The sequence below is a fragment of the Cynocephalus volans genome, chromosome 9 (assembly GCF_027409185.1).
Source record: "Cynocephalus volans isolate mCynVol1 chromosome 9, mCynVol1.pri, whole genome shotgun sequence".
In the NCBI taxonomy this organism is placed as follows: domain Eukaryota; kingdom Metazoa; phylum Chordata; class Mammalia; order Dermoptera; family Cynocephalidae; genus Cynocephalus; species Cynocephalus volans.
In genome coordinates, this window is record NC_084468.1 from 138,429,185 (window position 1) to 138,450,377 (window position 21,193).

Consider the following 21,193-nt stretch of genomic DNA (forward strand, 5'->3'; position numbering starts at 1 on the left):
ACAATTTAATGAAATACCTGCCTCATTAATAATGTATACCAACTTCCAAATTATTCTTTTATAAAAAATGCCTCAAAAAGATACTATCATTAACCCTATATTTCAACCTGAAATTTTATTAAAAATAAGGAAAGGAAAAAGAGAGAGAGAGAAAGAAAAAGTGAAATTAAGTCATAGTTTTTTATTAAATAAAATTTGTTTATTACTTTTGTGCACAAGTTATGATATGGCAGTTTTTTATTTATTTCTTTTTTTAACTTTTATTTTTTTATCTTACTTTTTATTTTATTGAAACATAGTTGATTGTACATATCTGTGGGGCAGAGAAGTGAATATCAATACCTGTGTGCAATATGTGATGCACAAATAAGGGTACTTAGTATATTCAACACTATACAATATAATCTTTGGTCGTGGCCCTTTACCAATTCCTCACTTACCCACCACCCCTTCTCCATTTCCCACCCCTGGTAACCTCAGTTCTGTTCTCACCTGTTGAAAATTCAGTGTGTCACTGTGATTGTTGCATATTTCTTTCTTTATTTTTATGTATTTGTATTTTTTTTTAGCTCCCACTTATTAGTAAGGACATGTGGTATTTCTCTTTATATGCCTGGCCTATTTCACTTAACATAATTTTCTCCAAGCTTATCCATGTTACTGCAAATGGCAGAATTTAATTATTTTTTATGGCAGAGTAGTATTCCATTGTGTACATAGACCACATTTTCTTTATCCAGTCATCCAATGATGGACATTTAAGTTGGTTCCAACTCTTAGCTATTGTAAATAGAGCTGCAATAAGCATGGGAGTGCAAGTATCCCTTCAATGTGATGCTTTCCATTCCTTTGGATATATACCCAAAATTGGGATTGCTGGACCGTATAAGCAGTTCTTTCTGTAGTTGTTTGAGGAACCTCCATACCATTTGCCATAATGGCTGCACCAACTTACAGTCCCACCAACAGTGTAGAGGGTTCCCTTTTCTCTGCATCCCTGTCAGCATTTGTTATTCTCTGTCTTTTTGATAATGGCCAGTCTAACTGGGGAGAGATGATATCTCAGTGTGGTTTTGATTTGCATTTTCCTGATGCTCAGTGATGTTGAGCATTTTTTCATGTGTCTGTTGGCCATCGTATATCTTCCTTTGAGAAATGCCTATTTAGCTCCTTTGCTGATTTTTAATCAGGTTATTTAGTTTTTTTACTAAGTTGTTTGAATTCCTTGTATATTCTGATTATTAATCCCTTGTCAGGTGCATTGATTGTAAATATTCTCTCCCATTCTGTAGGTTGTCTTTTTGCTCTGTTGTTTCTTTTACTGTGCAGAAGCTTATTAGTTTGATATAATCCCATTTATTTATTTTTTCTTTTGTTTACTGTGCTTTTGGGGACTTATTCACAAAGTCTTTGCCAAGTTCTACTTTCTGAAATGTTTCCCATATGTTTCCTTTTAGGAGTTTTATAGTTTCAGATCTCATATTTAAGTCTTTAATCCATTTTGAGTTGATTTTGGTATATGGTGAGAGGTACAGGTCTAGTTTAATTCTTCTACATATGGATAACTAGTTTTCCCAGCACCATTTACTGAAGAGGCAGTCTCTTCTCCAATGTATGTTCTTGGTGCCTGTGTCGAAGATCAGTTGGCTTTAAGTATGTGGGTTGATTTCTGTGTTCTGCATTCTTTTCCATTGGTCTGTGGGTCTGCTTTTATGCCAGTACCATGCTGTTTTTGTTAGCATAGCTTTGTAGTATAATTTGAAGACAGGTAGAGTTATGCCTCTGGCTTTATTTATTTATTTTGCTTGAGATTGTTTCAGCTATTTGGGGTCTTCTCTTGTTCCATATGATTGTTAGGATTGTTTTTTCTATTTCTGGGAAGAATGTCATTGGTATTTTAATGGGGATTGCATTGAATATATAGATCACTTGGGTAGTATGAATATTTTCACAAAGGTAATTCTTCCAATCCGAGGGCATGGAATGTCTTTGCATCTTTTTGTGTCCTCTTTAACTTCTTTCAACAGTGATTTGTAGTTCTCGTTGTACAGATCTTCCACCTCCTTGATTAAATTGATTCCTAGGTTTTTTGTTTGTTTTTGTGTGTGTGTTGTGAATATTGTAAATGTGCTTGCTTTCTTGATTTCTTTTTCTGCTTGTTCATTGTTGGAGTATAAAAACACTGAATTTTGCATATTAATTTTGTGTACTGCAACTTTACTGAATTTGTTTCTCAACTCTAATAGTTTTCTAGAGTTTTTAGGCTTTCTTTATATAGGATCTTGTCATCTGCAAACAGGGACAATTTGTCTTTTCCAATTTGTATGCCCTTTATTTCTTTCTCTTGCATGATTGCTCTGGCTAGTACTTCTAATACTATGTTAAATAGGAGTGGTGAGAGAAGGTATCCTTGTCTTGTTCCCATTCTTAAGGGAAAAGCTTTCAGCTTTTCCTCATTCAGGATGATATTGGTGGTGGGTTTGTTGTATGTGGCTTTTGTTGTGTTGCCTGTCAGCCAAGAATACTATACCCACTAAAGATATCCTTCAGATATGAAGGAGAAATATGTATTTCCCAGAGAAATAATAACTACAGGAGTTCACCACCACACCTCTAGCCCTACCAGAAACTCTCAAGGGAGTCCTGCATCTAGAATTCAAAAAATGATCATCACTACCATGAATACACAAGAAAAAAGAAAGCCCATTGGTAGATCAAAAATGCAAGCAAGAAAGAGAAAGAAACTGTATTTTACCACCTCCCAAAACCAACAAACACCAAAAAACAAACAATAAAGGGAAAAGAAACAAGAAATATTTAAAATATACAAATGAAAATTGATAAAATGTTAGGAGTAAGAAAATATCTTTCAATAACAACCGTAAATGTAAATGGATTAAATTCCCTACACAAAAGACAGACTGGCTGATTGGAATAAAAAGCTAGACCCAACTATATGCTGTCTACAAGAGAGTCACCTCACCTGTAAAGACACAAAGACTAATAATGAATGGATGGAAAACATATACCATGCAAATGGAAACCAAAACTGAGTAGGAGTAGCTGTTTTCACATTGGATAAAATAAACTTTAAACCAAAAACCATAAAAAGAGACAAAGAAAGCCATTACATAGTGATAAAAGGATCTGTCCAGCAAGAAGACATAACAATCATAAACCCACATGCACCCAACATTGGAGCATCCAGATATATAAAGCAAACACTATTAGACCTAAGGAAAAAGATAGACCCAAACACAATGATAGTTGGGGACTGGAACATCCCTATCTCAACATTGTACAGATCACCTGGTCAACAAATCAACAGAGAAACACAGGATTTAAACCACGCTTTAAACCAGTTGTCGCTTATAATATACTTGGACCACTATTGACTGGATATGTGCCAGAAATTTGTTATATCTTCAGTAAACCTTTGGATTGCATTCATAACCGAGGTGGAGTAAAATCTCAGGAAACTTGTGTATATTCAAAGGCAAATCACACTTTGTATTCCATTTCAGATCCAAAACACAGAACTATAACGGTGGCTAATGACATGGAGCTATCTGGCTAGGAACATTGCCTACAATGATCACCATTTTTAAAAAATGCCCAATTCTAAAGCAGATTCTTTAAATTCATAGTTCTCCCTTGCTCCTTCCCCATAATCCTATAAGGGAATAAAAAACAAACAAACATAAAAAAAAAAAAACACTTAAATTATGCTGTTAAGACATTAGCAAATGCATCCATTAGGATGTAGTTGTTGACAATTTTTAATTTTTGACAAAAAATCACAAATGAGAATTCTCCTTCTCAGCCCCATCATATGATTATCTGGCTAAAATAATGCATGGAAAAGAATTTTGACGCTATGACAATATAGCTTAAATTTGAAGATGTGATTAACTTTGTTAATCTAAATAATTAAACAGAAAATTAAGAACATTTTCATAAGAATATATATTTCAATAAGTTCTCCTATTTCAGACGAGATCGGGCGCGTTCAGGGTGGTATGGCCGTAGACTATTTCAGTATCCTGGAGGAAGCTCTTTAAATGTTTGCTTATTTTCCTATTCAGAAAAAGCTGTCTCAACCAGTTGGGAGATATAAAATGTGTCTTAGCCTTATGAGTCAATTTTGTCACTAATTCCTCTTCCCAGAGAAAAATACCCAAATGGAAAGGAGGTTTGGAGTAGTGATTAAGAGAGTTGGCTCTGGAATGGGAATGTCTTGGCTACAAGCTCAGCTTTCTGCTTACAGCTAGACAACATTGGGCACATTAACAAAGTATACCAAGCCTCAGTTTCTCCATTTGAACATGTAGATTTAATGATGCTAAAAAGTTGCAATAATATGTAGTATCTAAAGTGAGATGGCCCAACTCTATACCGACCTGCTGTATAAATTTGAGCAAGTCTATGTCTCAGATTCTTCATCAGTGAAAGGCAAATTTTGTATTTTGTATTTGAACACAGCTTATAGATCTACAGGGGGATTAAATAAGATAATGCATGTAAATCAGTCAGCACAGGTGTTGGCAGTTCTATGTTTCTTCTGAAAGATTCAGAGTAGAATCCACTTCCTTGTGTTTTCCAGCTTCTAGGGGCTGCCTATATTACTTGGCTCATGGCCCCTTCTTCCATCAAAGCATGTCATTCCAATCTCTGTTTCTGTTGTCATATTTCTCTTTTGCTTCCTAGGGCCTTTACCCACTATGCTCTTTCTCGGGCTATAAGAATTTCTTGCAGGAGAACATTCAGATGTCCTGGCTTCAGCTCAGCACTAAGATCTTTTACTCATTTTACCAAGATATGTGCATTTAACACCAAGACAGCAGGACAAAAAGATGATAGGAACCACAGAGCACACAAAAATAAATAAGATACTAGAGTGTCCCTTTATAAAAACAGTGTAGATATAAGACTAGAAGAGAGAAAAATTTGTCATTTTTAAAATTGTCTGTTGTTGGTCTCCCCAATTCTGATGTATGCATAATAGGAACAAAATTTGTGACATTTTTATTAACTGTTGGCTATCCAGTGCCCAAAATAGTACCTAGCATATTTTAAGCATTCAACAAATGATTATTTTTTAAAAATTTGTTTTTTAGCTATTGGTTGACAATTGCTCATAACCTGTAAGTCTCAGTAAAAAGCAAAAATAAGTGTTGATTTCTCTCTAGGATGGCTGGGGTGGTTTTGCAGTACGTCACTCTGCAGGTTGGCCAGGGCGGCTCTGCTCCATGTGCACTTTATGTTCTCTCAACCAGTGGGCAAGCTGCAGAACATTCTTTTCATGGTGATGGCAGAAGTCCTAGCAAACACTGCCAGCTCCCAAGCATGTATCAAGTGTCTGTGTCTATCACACCTGCTAAATTCCTACTTACCAAAATAAATCATGTAGATAAGCCCAATGTAAGGGGGCCTGATATCTTCTCCATGATTTGGGTGAAGAACTGCAAAGTTATATAGCAAAAGAGTGTAGATACAGGGCAGAGTAAAGGATTAGGACCAATAATTCAATCTTCCTATGTGCCCGTTTCTCCTCTTTTATTGCAGATACAGTGTTGATCATAGTCAGAATTGGCTACTAGAAAAAAGACTCTACACACTTGTGCCCCAGGGAATTGTGCCCAGGCCTTGATGGAGTGTACGTAGTCTTTATCAAGGTGTTTTCATTCCTAATTTGTGATCAAATGTAAACATTCTAATTATTGCCTATAACTATTTCTTCTTTAACTCAGAGAATTATACAAAGTCTATGTCCTTGAAAAAATATAAGCCTATTCTTACACACACAGAAATACTTGGTGGTAAAGGCCCCAATATAACTTAACCTCAAATAGTTTGAAAAAATCCTTATAATACGTATCTATTGATATAGATAGAAAGAACACAAATGATAAAGACAATGGGTAAAATGTGAACAACAGGTGAACTGGTGTAAAGGGTATACAGGTGTCCTTTCTACGGTGTTATTTTTACAACATTTGTAAGTTTGACGTTATTTCCAAAAGAACTTTTATAAAATGCACTTCTTAAAACAACAAAAAAATTCATAATCTTTATTTATTTAAAAGATTCTCTTCAAAATGCTGTGTGTATAACTGAAGAAAAGTTTGTAAAGTCAGTCAGAATGCACTGATAAACATTTAAATGTATTATCATGATGGTGTCATTGAAAAGCATAGATACATTTCCTATACTTTGGAATAAATCACATCCAGGTTTTAATTTCAATCCAGATACTTTCTAGTATTTTTCTCTTAGAAAAATTATGTAAACTCTCAGAATTTAAAATTTCATTTCTGTAAAATGAGATTAATATTCCCTTCAAAATTGTATTAGAACATAAAAATATAATAATTGCTTATGAAGAATATCGAACTGTCCCCAGCACATTGCAGTCCTTGCTCTGTCAGCTTTTTCCCTTATTTTTCCTAAAACAGTGATATTATTTCCTGTTTTACTTTTCATGTTTGTATTTTAGATAAATAGTACTCAAATATATATTATATATTTTATATATATACTCAAATACATATTATAATAAAGCATAATATTTTTATTCTTTGAAAAGAATAAAAGCAAACTTCCAAAAACATTTATGTCATATTAGATTTGGATAATACTTAACGTAACCTAAAAGAGAGAGAGCAAAAATTTTCTTTAAAAGTCAGAGAGAGTCTGCCCTCAGACTGCTTCACAACCATCCTTAATTCTTGCATCATTTAAAAAGCAAAAACTGAAAATCATAGTGATGCAAGGTGGCTGTGGTACATACAAGAAAGGTGACAGCAAACAGATAAGTCAAAGAAAGGTCCTTGGTTCTAGATAAAAAGAGAGGGAAATCGATTTACAGATGCACACTTGGAATTTACATGAAGTTTATCAAATACATGTGTGTATGTTTCCTGTGATGTCCATCTTAGCTGGCTTTCTGAATTAACCAACGATTTTTCTGGCCTGATCTTGTCTAATAAGATGGCAAAACTGAAGTGACACAGGCAGTCTCATATAGTAGTGTGAGAGAATAAACTGGCCAAAGATTTATGGGAGAAGAATTGACCTTTAAAAACATTAGTACATTTTGGACACTTTTAGGAATCTCTCCTAAGGAATTTTTTTTTTCTTTTTAGTTTAGGAAAAGCCTTTATATGAAAATGTTTAAAATGAATTATTTATATAACTTATACAAATTCCTGGAATTAAATTATGACAGTGGTGATACGTGCACACACACACACACACACACACACAATGATATATCCATATGATAAAATTTTCTGAAGTTACTAAGATAACTGAACATGTAAAAGCATAGAAAAAGTGCCCTAAAACATTTTTAAAGTGACAGAATAGGTTACAAATCTGTTTATAGCAAATGAGTCCAATTAGTGTAAATGGGAGAAACTACATCATAATGTACCGTTGAACAAAGGATGATTTTTTTAACTCTTCTTTATGTGTTTTCTGTCTTTTCCAAAGTTTATGGGTATATAATATTTTTAAATCAGAAAAAAGTAAAAAATTAAAGTTATTTTAAATAAAATAGTCTGGAAAAAGCCAGATCTTTAGCTTAATTAAATGACTAGTTAGATATTTTTCTAAATTTTTAAAATTTTCCTCAATTTGGGAAAATTTTACATTGAAAATCAGTTTGGGACATAGGCAGAACTTTTTGAAAAACATTCCTGTTCCCCATAGAAACTTTCCTCTATAGGTATAGTTAATGTCAAGAATATAAAAAAAAAAAAAAATGTATGTCAAACTTTATACCAGAGACAAGTAGTAAAAGTTAAGAACAAAGAAGTAGAGCTAAAGGATACTCTAAGACAATTATTCTTTTAATATAAACCTATAATGAATATATCAATTTTCTCTTTGGTTATGTTTCTCTATTGGATTTTAACTGAATGACTGTATTAGTTCATTTCTGTTGCTTATAACAGAATACCCAAAACTGGGTAATTTATGAAGGAATAAAATTTATTGCTTACAGTATCAGAGGCTGGAAATTCCAGGGAACATACCTGGTGAGGTCTTTCTTCTACAGCAACTCAGGGTGTTACATGGCGAGAATGGGCTGAGCAAAAGTGAGCTAACCTCTTCATGCTCTTTGTACAGCCATCAGAACAGCATCCATGACCACCTATTAAACCACCGATCCATTACTCCATGAGCTTGTCAATCCATTCACAAGGGCATAATCCTCACAATCTAATCACCACTAAAAGGTCCCACCTTTCAATTACCATAATTGGATTTCCCACCCTCTCAACCCTGTTACAATGGAGATCAACTTCCAGTACACGAACTTTTGGGGGACACATTTGACCCATCGAAATGACCTCTACATTCTTTCAGCTATGATATATTCTGATTAAAAGGTATTATCTCCAAAAATAATAATCTGCCCCCAAATTTACCTTTGGACAAGTAATCTCTCCTAAATCATTGCTATGGAGGTGGGGAAGTGGAAATTTTGGTGTCATATATGCTCTCAGTTGCGTGATCTTTTCCCCTGCAGTCCACAACCCACTTCCAAATTTCTTGGTCTCAGCTTTCAGAGATTTTACTGTCACAGGAATTGGGATTACTCTTTACAATCATTTCTTTAAGCTTCGTGGAACTATCCTTTGGACTTCAATTCTCATCCTTTTATTCTCACTGTTTTATTTTGTTTTATTTTTCTTCAGACACTAGAGCATATTTTCCTCTTTGTTTAAATTGCTTTTCATTCCAGTCATTCCTGGATAAAGGTTGGGGGCTCACCATGTGTTTCACATAAAGTTGCCGCTTCCTCTGGTGTTATATGACAGCCTCCTTGAAAGTTGAAGACAAGGTGCATGCACTTTGTCTAAAAAAGACATGGTTTGAACTAACATAAGCTTACAGTAGCCAAGGTTACCGCATAATACAGAACTCTGTAATACCTGAATAGAGAAACAGTCATAAAGGACAACTTGCAAGGGTGAAATATATTAACATCTGTAACAGGATGTGAGAGCCTGCCTTGCATACATCTGGGAAGCTTCAGAAGTAGGGGAGGGAAAAGAGCAGGAAACACAGGCCGATTAAATATTGCATTACTCTCAATAGGCAAATCAAATTTAAAACAATCTTGAAGTCTTGAGTAAAGTAAATAGAATCACACTCTATAAAGCAACAAGTGATTCTGTAGCTGGAAGAAGCTTCTTATAGCTGTGTAAGTTTCATGTGAAGACCCTAAATCTTCCTTTTTGTAAAAATGTTTACCTCTGGACTGTTTTTCAGGTCTCTCTTTTATAAGTTCAATGAGCCTCAAAGGACAGGATTCATAGCAAAGGTTTAAAAAAAATGAGGAGAGATTTAAAATAAAATTATGCATATTAAAATAAATTATGTAAAATGAAAATATATATTAAAATTAAATTGCCTTTCCACTACTCTATTTTCTAAAAATCTTCAAAAAAAGAGTAAAAACATGGAGAGAATTGAAAAAACTGAATGCAGATGTGAGGAGTTAAATTAAAGATGAAAAGTTAAGGAAAATATCCAGACGAGGATGAACTGTGGTAAAATGTAAAAAAAAAAAACAAGCCGAGCCCGTGGCGCACTCGGGAGAGTGCAGGGCTGGGAGCACAGTGGCGCTCCCGCCGCAGGTTCGGATCCTATATAGGAATGGCCAGTGCACTCACTGGTTGAGTACCGGTCACAAAAAAAAAAAAGACAAAAAAAAAAAAAAAAAAAACAAAAGCTGGGGCTCACCGGGAAAATAATAAATAGTCCCTGACTATACATTAATGATTTTCCAAATAAATCCAAAGGAACATTGGCAATATGTAATATAAAGCTCATACTACCTGATTTGTTTAAAAGAAAATAATTTAAAGATTTTAAATATGAAATCATGGAGTTTTTGCAATATATTTAGAGGTGTTCAAATAATTATTGGTGGTGATAATAATAAAGTCCTGCAACCCTGAATTAACATACCCTGCGTATTAAGTAAGCTGCTTCAACAAGTGTGATTATGCTACAGGACAAGACAGGGGCAATGACAGTCTTATGTATGTGTTTTGATATCTCCATGGTTAGGAAGGAGAAACCTTTTTCTTTACATGAATTTGCAAGTGTTGACTAGTACATGGGACTTGACACATTAAATCCTGAACCGAGATTTGGGGGAAGACCAAAGATTACAGAAAATTTTATTTTCTGAAAATGACCAGAAAATTCATGGGACTTACCCTATAATTTATCTAAGGAGAAAGAAAAACTAGAAGAGGTTGAACAGATAATAGGAGATAAAAATTAAATTTTCTGATTACATCATAGAGGACATCTGTTCGGTGTAACACTATAGTAAATTTCAAAACAATCATATTTTACAAATATAATGCAGCATCCCTAGGAATTAATAATAAATAAATCAAACATAAACGTTGAAATTAACAATATTCTCCAACAGAGTCCAGAAGAATCCTATGGCTGAGGAGCAGGGACTGGAGGCTGGCATGGTCCCTGAAACACTTGGAGGGAACAGCAGGTCCCGGCAACAACTCTGGAAAGTGTTCCTGTGACCAAACCTGTATCAGGTGGGAAAAATGCAGGGGAATACTTACTTTCAACCCGTTGTAATAAAGGCCACTTCCAGGTATAAAATGGGGACACCGTTGTGACTCTTTTGGCTATCGTATGAAACATTTTTAACTATTCCCTTTGGCAAAGAGAAGAAGTTGCTAACTACAGGTATTGCTGTTGACATTTTCCTCAAAAGGAATTCCCCTTGAAACCATTAAATAGTCAAGATAATTTATGACAAATTTAGTAAACCTTTATCATGGCCTGACAGCTAGGGAATTTTGTTGAGAAAACATGTCACCATTCAGTATGAAGAAAGCATACACTTCTTACTGTGAAAAGAAGAATATAGGAAAATCATCAGATAGGTGATAGGTTATTGTTTTTAGAGGATAATTTGGGGGGGGGGGCGCATTAGAATAACAGCTATGGCCAAAAAAAATTCTGTGTGAAAAAAATTTAATTTATTTTCTCAATTTAAGAAATCAGTGTAGTCTGAAACTGTTATTTAAGATAAAAAAAAATCCAAGATTTAGAGAAGGCTAAGACTACATAAAGGATAAAAAATATTAATGAATAAAATCTGCAGTGGAACAACTAACCAGATACTATAGAAATAGATATTAACAATTAGAAAAACGCGAGAAGTTTCCACTAGGAAACAGTACTCTTCAAGAACTGTACATTTGTCAAAGGACTATTTACAGAAGTGTGAGTACAGTGGCAGTCCAAAGGACAGAACATTCACCTGAGGATCAGAAGCAGCCACACCCCCACTAAATTGCAGGGGACAAGTGAAGGGACTGGGTATTTGAATTGGGAGGGGAGAAATTGCACAATGAGCTCAGGGGAACCTTCAGAGACAGAGGAAGGGTAATACAGTGGACTCCCTACTCTCGCCCTGCTCCCTGCCTCAGACCTCCTGAGGTCAGCAAGTGAGGAACCCATGGATGTACATTATTCATCCTCACCAGTTCACCAGTTAAAGAGGGGATGGCTCCATAGGGATCAAGGAGGCACGTGGAAAATATTCGGCCCACAGATAAGATCAAGAAATTCTTTAAGAATCTAGAGGAAAACTAAAAAAAAAAAAAAAAAAAAAAAATTGATATATTACATGAAACATAAACAGCAGATATAATCCAATCTAAAAGTGATGAGAAATCAAGGCTATAAAAGAAGTAGATGAAACAGATGGTAGAAGGGGGGGAAAAAAGAAAATAGAAATCTTTCCTAGGTCAGAAGAGCTGATTTGTAGCTAAGAAAGGTATACTTAATATATCTAAGTTCACTGATTCACTGAAAAGTAAAACAAAATAAAGAATTCAAGAATAGGGAATTGGCCTTTTAAAAGAACTGATGGTAGCATATAAATCAATAAACATGCTATTAAGTGTTATACTGTGTGGTAGACAGGAGAATGCTCTCACCACTCTCCCAAAAATGCTCATGTCCTAATCCCCAGTACCTATGAATATGTTACGTTACATGGCAAAGCAGATTTTGCAGATGTGATTAAATTATGGATCTTGAGATGGAGAGATTATTCTGGACTACCGAAGTTGTCCAAATGTAATCACAAAGGTTCTTCTAAGAGGGAAGCAAGAGAGTTAAAGTCAGACAGAGAGAGACTGATGAAAGCAGAAGTTGGAGTGACAGTCTTTGAAGACAGAGGAAGAAGCCACAAGCCAAGGAATGCAGGCATCCTCAAGAATCTGGAAAATTCAGGGAAACAGATTCTCCCCAGCAGTCTCCAGAGGGAACACAGTACTGCCCACTCAATGATTTTAGGCAGTAAGATTTATTCCAGACCTCTGATCTCTGGCACTGTAAGATAATAAATTTGTGTAATTTAAGCCACTAAATTTGTGGTAGTTTGTTACAGCAGCAATAGGGAACTAATACATGCTCTTATTTTATTTTTTAACATTAGAGAAAACACTGAATGATTATTAGAAAAATGCATAATATTATATACATATCTAATGCATAACCGTGTAAAATGGATTAGCTTATTCTTGCCTGGAAACCAGTCTTAGCAACATAGTTGCATTAAAAAATACTGCAACCAAAATAAGGTAAAAAAGGTAAGTTTAATCTTTAGTAAAGCTCTTCTAACAAAGCTAAAGAGAAATTCTATAAAACACAGCATAACTTTTTAAAAAATATTGTTTCTTTCTCTCCAAACAATCCTTCCCATTACTCTTTAAACTGAGTCCTATCAGGTTCTTGATACTCTAACCTCCTTCCTATCTCAGTTTGTGAAAACTATCTTCCTTTCACAAAGAAAAACCTATTTTATGTTTTCTCCGTCCCACACCCCAACATCCTCAATCATCACCCTATCAACATCATAATAAACCCAGACTGCTAAAGCTGCCCAAATAACAAAGTCTTCCTCCTTTTAGAATATGTGGGAAATATTTTTCTTTTTCTGTCTTATTTTTTAAAGAAAGTGTACTTGTAGAAGTCTATTAATTTTTTATCTGAAAATTTTGATTTGTGTCAGAAATATCAAATTTTAATGTATAGAACAAATATTGCCTTAGAGAAACAGATTTGTTATACATTGCCCAGCAGTATAAGAATTTTATTTTCTTCTATATGTAGAATAACCAGTATTCAAGTTACCATACATACATAACAAGCAAGAAATGCTGATTTACCATTACTGGTTTTTAGGAATTAAAATATAATGAGCTTGCCAGGCATAAAGTTCTGGGTTTGGTGAAGAGATAAAAGTACTCTTGCTGATGGGCTGTAAAATTTTACAGCCAAGTATTAAGCAGTAAATTGAAAATGTGGCCAGATGTTGATAAATAAAATTTTAATTTTTCTTGAGTAAATTTTAAAGCCTTCAGAATAGTGAATATATGCTTATCAGTTGCAGGTTATTTGTTTGATAGATGGTATGATAACACTGGCAATTAGAATGTTTGGGAAATATGTAAAATTTCACAAATCTTTTCTTTGGCAATATAAACTACCTTACATATATCTTTCAAAAACGAAAATGTTTCAATCTAAAAAGAAGGCAATTTAAAAAGTCTGGGGTACTGTAGAAATCATAAATCAATTTGATTTTTCAATCTTCAGTTCTTACTAAGCGGTTTGTGTAATACAGAGGTCTTTTGTTCTTTCTTCAATTATAATAATTATATATCAATCACATCATTTTATTTGTAGTTTTTTGGCAATACATCTTACTTTTATTCATCATGTTATATCATTACAATTTTGATGCAAGATTTTCTTCCACACAAGTCCTATACCTTACCTTCAATTTCTGACATTCATGTTATTAAACACACAAATTATTATTATAAATCTAAATTATAAATAAAAAATGTTTATTTTTTAAAAAAGCATATCTCTAAACTAATTTGCAATTTTGCAGTTTATAACTCATAAATATTAAACTACTCAAAAAGTAGCCTTTCAAAGAGGACCAAACTATTGTTTCTTTTTACTCCTGAAATGTGCATTTTCATTTGTAAGTCAAAGCACTATTAACTACAAACTACTGTACCTTGTAGTAAATCACTTTCTTTTGCATCAAGAAAAAATAAATCTGTCTACTCATATTCAATATAATTCATTCTGTGTATTCCCAATTTTCTGTAAATGGTAGATTTAAGACCATAAAGGAATATGACTTTACTTATCTATCTTAGTTAACCACATTGTAATATGTTAATATTAAGCTTGTCTTGTTTAAAATTTTAGGCCACTCAACCGGGCACACTGCCAGCACCTTGGGGCCTGCTCAAGGACCAGTGGCATGGAGCCAGGGACTGGACCCCTGTCCCACAAACAGGCACACTGCCAACACCTTAGGGCCCACCTGGGGACCTGAGGTATGGAGCTGGGGACTGAACCACCCCCACTCCCCCACAGCCAGGCATTCTGCCAGTGCCAAGGAGCATGCCAAAAACATGACCTCCTTGTGGTTGGCCCATCACAGCTACCACAATAACCACAGCTGTCATGAAAGCAGCTAGATGCCACAACCACCACTCAGATGGTCCACCAGCCACTGGAGTGCATCGACACAAGGAGAGTCACCAGCAAAGACCAAAGAAAAGAAGAGGATGTCTCTCTCCACAAAGCCTACTGCAGAGTGACAGAAGAAGCATCTGCTCTATGATAGTATTGGGCGACCTGATTATACGTCTCAGCATTGGACAGATCATCTAGACAACAAATCAACAGAGTAATCATTACTCTTTCAGAAGGAGAGAAGAAATCTGGGGTAATTAGGTGGGGAGGGCTAGGGAGAGGGGGATGGGGAGAGATTGGACAAGGGGCATAAAGAATAAGTATGATTTGTATCAATACATATGCTAGTAATATTGATTTGACCAAAATATGTCAATGTTGAACTCCAAAAATATGTAAAATCAATTATGACTCAATAAAAAGTAAAATAAATAAATAAATAAATAAAATAAAATTTTAGGCCACTAGTTGGTAACAGTGGATTTAATCTACATTTCAGACTCAGAATTTTCAACCACCACTCTCAACAATGATTTTTTCTAATGACTTAAAATTGTACCATTGGGTTTGCTAGCTCAAGAAAATAAACCATAGTGTGAAGTGAAGGTACCCAATTCATTTGTTAACGAATGAGCAAATGAATGACAAATGAATTAATTAAAAAAGAAATCAGAGAAGAAGGAAAATGATGAACAGAGAAAGGAGGGAAGGAAGGAAGAGAAGGGAAAAGGGAAGGAAGGAATAAGGGGAGAAAGAAAAGAGAAAAGGAGATCAGAAAGGGGGGAGAAAAAGGGAGGAGAGGACAAAGAAGAGACTGAGGTTTCCTGAAGAAAGAAATTCTCCCTAAAGCCACAACACATAGGCAGCCCTTACAGGGACTTAAACCAATAATGTTTGCTCCTGTTGAGCTCAGCATTGGCCTCTTAATTCTTCATTTTACTGGGCCTACTCAACCCCCACCACCAAGAAAGGTTATTTCCGAAGATCCTAAGATACCATTAAATTCCAAGAAATGGATGGTATAGGCTGAGTAACTGGACCAAATCAAGTAAATGTGAGTAGGAAAAAAAACAGGAGAAAGTAATAGGATCAAGGAAAGTATGCTATTAGTATAACTAATCAGATCAATCTTATTTACAACTAAAGGACAATCTCTGAAGATATTTAAAGTAGGAACTTTTTAAGCAAGAATTCTCAACAGGGATAGTACCCTTTTTGAATGTGATCTTATTTAAGAAATACATCTCTTTAATTAGCTTAAGTATGCCTTCTAGAAAAAGCCTTTGCTCCTGAACAGTCACATATCATTACAATCGTTAACAGATCGTTATAAATCTTGAAATCTTTTATGAATTTTCCACATCAATAATCAGTTTCTTTCAATATTGGCAATGGCATATTCCTCATCATAAATTCCCCCATGGATAAGCTAAATATTAAGAAATTATCCTTGTCATAATGTAATATTAAAAGATTTATATATCAGAAACAAAATATAACAGTAAGCTTCACATTAAGTGAGAAAATTGCATGTAGACATTTAGCTTTCATGGAAATCTCAGGCTGCAAATTACCTGACTTTTTGAGAAACACAAAGGAAGGAATGTTTAAAAACTCACAGGTAGAATTCTAATTTCAGAAAATAGAAAAACTAAACTGATCTAAATGCACAGGACTAATATGCTCTAATATGAGAGAGGTTTGAATAGACGGAATGAAACCTTTTTAATTAACTCCATATTGTGACTTTGAGTAAGATAGTTATCTTCCCAAACCTTAGCTATCTCAGCCGTAAAAATGGAGAGGGCATCTATAGTTTGAACACTTTCCCCAGGTAATTCTTGTGCCCAACAAAGGTTATGAACCACTAGAATAGAAACAGCAGGAGTAACACAAAGATATTACAATGATCCAAATGAAAACTGCAAGTGCTTGAAATAAGACAACTGGCAATAGGAATATACAGAAAGAAGTAGATATGAGAGACATTAAGGGTAAGTGATGTAGAGATATGAGACAGTAAATACTTGCAAGAATGGGAGTCATCTAGGAGGACTATGCAGATGGTAATAAGAGCATGTTAACCACAATAGGCAAAGCAAAAGGTGTAGATGATAAAAATGAAAGATGATAAATTCAGCTTTTATATTTTATTTAAGATACTTTGAAACATTAGATTAAAATATCTATTAAATAACCTGGAATGTTGGTCAGGAGTGCAAAAGAAAGATCTAAACCTGAGGTTAGCACTACAAAGTTAATTAAGAAGAAAGCAAGAAGGAGGAGGAGGACAAGAGACGGCAAAGAGGAAGAGGAAATGACAAAAGGGACTTGCAGAATATATGTAGTATTGTTTGGTATGTGTATGTTTATTTTTATATAAATAATATTACAACACAGGTCATACTAAGCATCTTTTTTTTTACTCAATAATATGTTTTGGATATTGTTCCATTTTAGAACATATAGATTGACCTCAATATGAGTAAATAGATATATAATAAAGAAGGTTCTAGAAGGATATACAACAAACTGATAACAGTGATTATCTCTTGGGAGAAGGGAGGTAATCAGGATTAGGATTATGGTCAAAGAGGCATTTATACTTATTTGTAAAGTTTTATTTATTTAATATGGAGAATAATGTATTTCCTATAAAATTAAGAATTCATTTTGTGACAAATCCACAAGTATCAGTCTAAATGGGGAAAAGCTCAAAGATTTTCCTTTAAGAACAGGAACAAGACAAGGATGCCCACTTTTACCATTCCTGTTTAATACAGTATTGGAAGTATTAGCCAGAGAAATCAGACAAGAGAAAGAAATAAAGGGTATCAAGATTGGAAAAGATGAAGTCAAACTGTCCCTGTTTGCAGATGACATGATCCTCTATATAGAAAAACTTAAAGATTACCAAAAAAACTCCTAGAGGTGATAAATAAATTCAGTAAAGTTGCCAGATACAAAATCAATATACAAAAATTAGTAGCATTTTTATGCTCCAACACCAAACTAGCAGAAAAAAGAAAGCAAGCCCATTTGCAATAACTACCAAAAAAAGAATAAAATACCTAGAAATCAGTTTAACCAAGGAGATGAAAGATCTCTACAATGACACTTACAAATCACTGCTGAAAGAAATTAAAGAGGGTACAAAAAGATGGAAAGACTTTCCATGTTCATGGTTTGGAAGAATGAACACTGAGAAAATGTCTATACTACCCAAATCAATGTAAAGATTCGATCTGATCCCCATCAAAATATCAATGACATTCTTCACAGAAACAGAAAAAAACAATTCTAACATTCACATGAAAAACAGCGAAAGACCTTCAATAGCCAGAGCAATCCTGAGTTAAAAAAATAAAGCTGGAGGCACTACACTACCTGACTTCAAACTATACTACAAAACAATAGTACCTAAAACAGCATGGTACTAGCATAAATATAGACACAGACCAATGGCTCAGAATAGAGAACCCAGAAATCAATCCACATTCTTACAGCCAATTGTTTTTTGACAAAGGAACCAAGAACATACATTGGGGAATGGACAAACTCTTCAATAAGTGTTGTTGGGAAAACTGGATATCCATCACAGAAGAATGAAACTACAGCTGTACCTCTTGCCAATACCAAAATCAACTTAAAATGGATTAAATTAGATATAAGACCGGAACTATAAAATCCTAGAAGTAAACATAGGGGAAACACTTCAAGATGTAGGACTGGAAAAGACTTTATGATTAAGATCTCAAAATAACACACAATGAAAGAAAAAAATAAACATGAGATTATATCAAACTTCAAAGTTTCTACACAGCAGTGGAAACAATCAACAGAGTGAAAAGACAACCCATGGAATGGGAGAAAATATTTTCAAGCTCTATGTCTGACAAGGGATTAATATCTGTAATATACAAAGAAGTCAAACAACTGAACAATAGAAAAATAAATAATCAGATTAAAAAATGAGCAATCATCTCAATAGACATTTCTCAAAAGAAGACATACGTACAAGTGGGCAACAGATATGTGAAAAAATGATCAACCTTATACCACAACCTTATAGTAGCAAATCATGCAGCTGCAATATTTTACATCTATAAATAATCTATCATTTAGACAAAGCCAGTTTGACTTTTTAAAACAGCAAATCATTTAAAATATGTGAAAGTGCTTTCTCAAAATTCACCATCAAATAGTACTTGAGAATACTTTCAGCAAAGTGAAAAAATGGAACACTTATGATGCATTTCTTTCCTTTTATGGAAAATTCACTCGTTTTTTCTCTGCCTGTTTCTCTCAATAATATCCAGTTAGCCACCCCCTCCATATCTAGCTATGATGATTTCCAAGGTTTAATCTGAGACCCTCTTCTCTTCTTTCTGTACAACTTTCTCAGATAATTGTATTAGTTTTTTTCCCCCACGACTTGAATGCCAATCAGGTATGATATCTCAAGTCCTAAACTTTTTCCCAATTTTCAGCTGTCTTCTCTCTCCTTCATACTTGACACACTGTGACCTCAAATAAACAGGCTTTGAACAAATATCATCATCTTTCCTTTCTCCTTTCACTTTGCAGTGAAAAGTGAAAATTTTTCATTGGATTTCATTGGATTTCATGATTGCATCCAAACTGACTTTCTCTCTTGACTTCTTTATTTATGCTAGTCATCAATGGTCACTTAGTGTGAGACTGTCGGAGCAAGAGTTGCAAATTCAAATACCTACTACCACCAGGCAGGAAACAGGAAGCCTACTGGATGGAGACCACAAGAAGCAATATTGACTGGCAGTTTGGGTGCACACAGCCCGTTAAAGGCTGTAACTGTTCCCGAGCCTGCATCAGCCTATTGTTGCCATGTGGGTATGTGTGCCCAGAGCTGCCAATTTGTAGTTGTTGTTGTTAAATCTTATATTTAAATGCCGGCAACAAATTCTATTTCTAAACTGATAAGAATAGATACTACACTTGATCTTAGCCAAAAGGCTGAGAAGCGATCACAAACAAATCTTACGTTTAAAAACTATGGCAATGGAAAAAATTTCAGAAGGGCTGACAGCCTGTACTGTCGGGATTTGGTTTGAAATCTATGGAAATGCAGCTATGCTTGCCTTTTGGGTAGTCACGCTTATCACAACAAATAATGCACATGTGTAAATGAGATGAACAAGAGAACAAAAAACAGAGTCTGTTTGGCTTTAGTCCCTAAAACAAATAAAAGCTTGAATATTTCCTTTAAGTTATTGACTCCCTCACAACAAATAACTTTATCACTGATTTCAACAGTGTTGATATGTAAAAATATGTCAACGTCTTTGAGAATATGATATCTGAAAAAACACTTTTTTTTGACCAAGAATATAATAAGTAACCTTGGTCATTGTGTGTGTGAGTATATGTGTGCTGTATTTTTTATGTGGTAAACTAGTGCTGTTAACACTTGGACTCTCCTATAAATGTTCCTTATGAGTAAACTTTATTCTTTACCAAATGTCTTTGTTTCCAATTTAAACCATAACGTTTAAGCCACTATTCCTGTACCTAAATTTTGATGATTCTTTTCTCAAATTGTTTCTTGAACCAATTGCCATTTTTAATTCCTGCAGCTACTATTTCATCTCAGGTTTGGAGCCCCTGTAGGGTGCATGCACAGTCTCCATGTCTGTTGAATTTTTACAACACATCATGCATGCTGTAATTTATAATCATATTTACTTCCCTAACAAATCCTCACATAATTACCTTTATCTTTGTGTGTGGTGAGAGCACTTGCAATCCACTCTTTTAGCAAATTTCTGATATGTAGGATAGTATTATTAAATATGGTTATTGTGCCGTAGAGCCACGTAGAAGAGACGCGTCCATGTAGAGGTGGAAGCAGACTTTGGAGTGCTGCAACCACAAGCCAAGGAAAGCCTGGTGCCATCAGAAGTTGGAAAAAGCAAGAAAGGATTCTCCTTTATGATTCTGCCCTTGGAAAGATCACAGAAGACAACTTAAGATTTCTGGCATCCCAGGTGTGAGAAAATAACTTTCTCTCATTTTAATCTGCAAAGTTTGCGGTAATTTCTTACAGCAGACCTAAAAGCCTCATACATGCCCAGTCCCCCACTCCCAACAGGTACCATCACATCTCCACTTCCCTAAAGAAACAAACTTTTCAAAACTTTTCTGCTGCCACTGCCCCAGATCCTCGCATCCCATTTTGTTCTCATCTCGCTACAATCAAGCTCTTGGTCCCAGCACTAAAACTTCCCTTATAAAGGTTTTCAGCAACGTTCATCCTGCCAAATCCAGTGGTCACTGTCTATTACCACCTGTCTCAGCATCTCAATGGCATTCAATCAAGTAGACTCAGGAGCTTCTGGAATCACAATCTCGCATTTCCCTCCACCTTGCTCGTGCTCCATCTGCCTCTTCTTTATTGGTTTCTCCTCCTTTAATTGACCTCTATGTATTTGGTGTTCTGAATTCGGTCATGGAACATCTTCTCTTTTTTATTTACTCTGTCAATATTCTGATAAGTTCAAATTCATTTCATGTCTCTTTTCTGAATTCCACTCAGACATCAAATTTTACTTTTTTTTTTTTCTTTAACAGAGAAGGATCGCTT

At 34.7% G+C, this 21,193-nt stretch overlaps 1 pseudogene; it reads right to left on the reverse strand.

The window, feature by feature from the left end:
- Positions 1-19,468: 19,468 nt before the first annotated feature.
- On the reverse strand, positions 19,469-19,578 carry LOC134386742 (U2 spliceosomal RNA; annotated as a pseudogene).
- Positions 19,579-21,193: the final 1,615 nt, after the last annotated feature.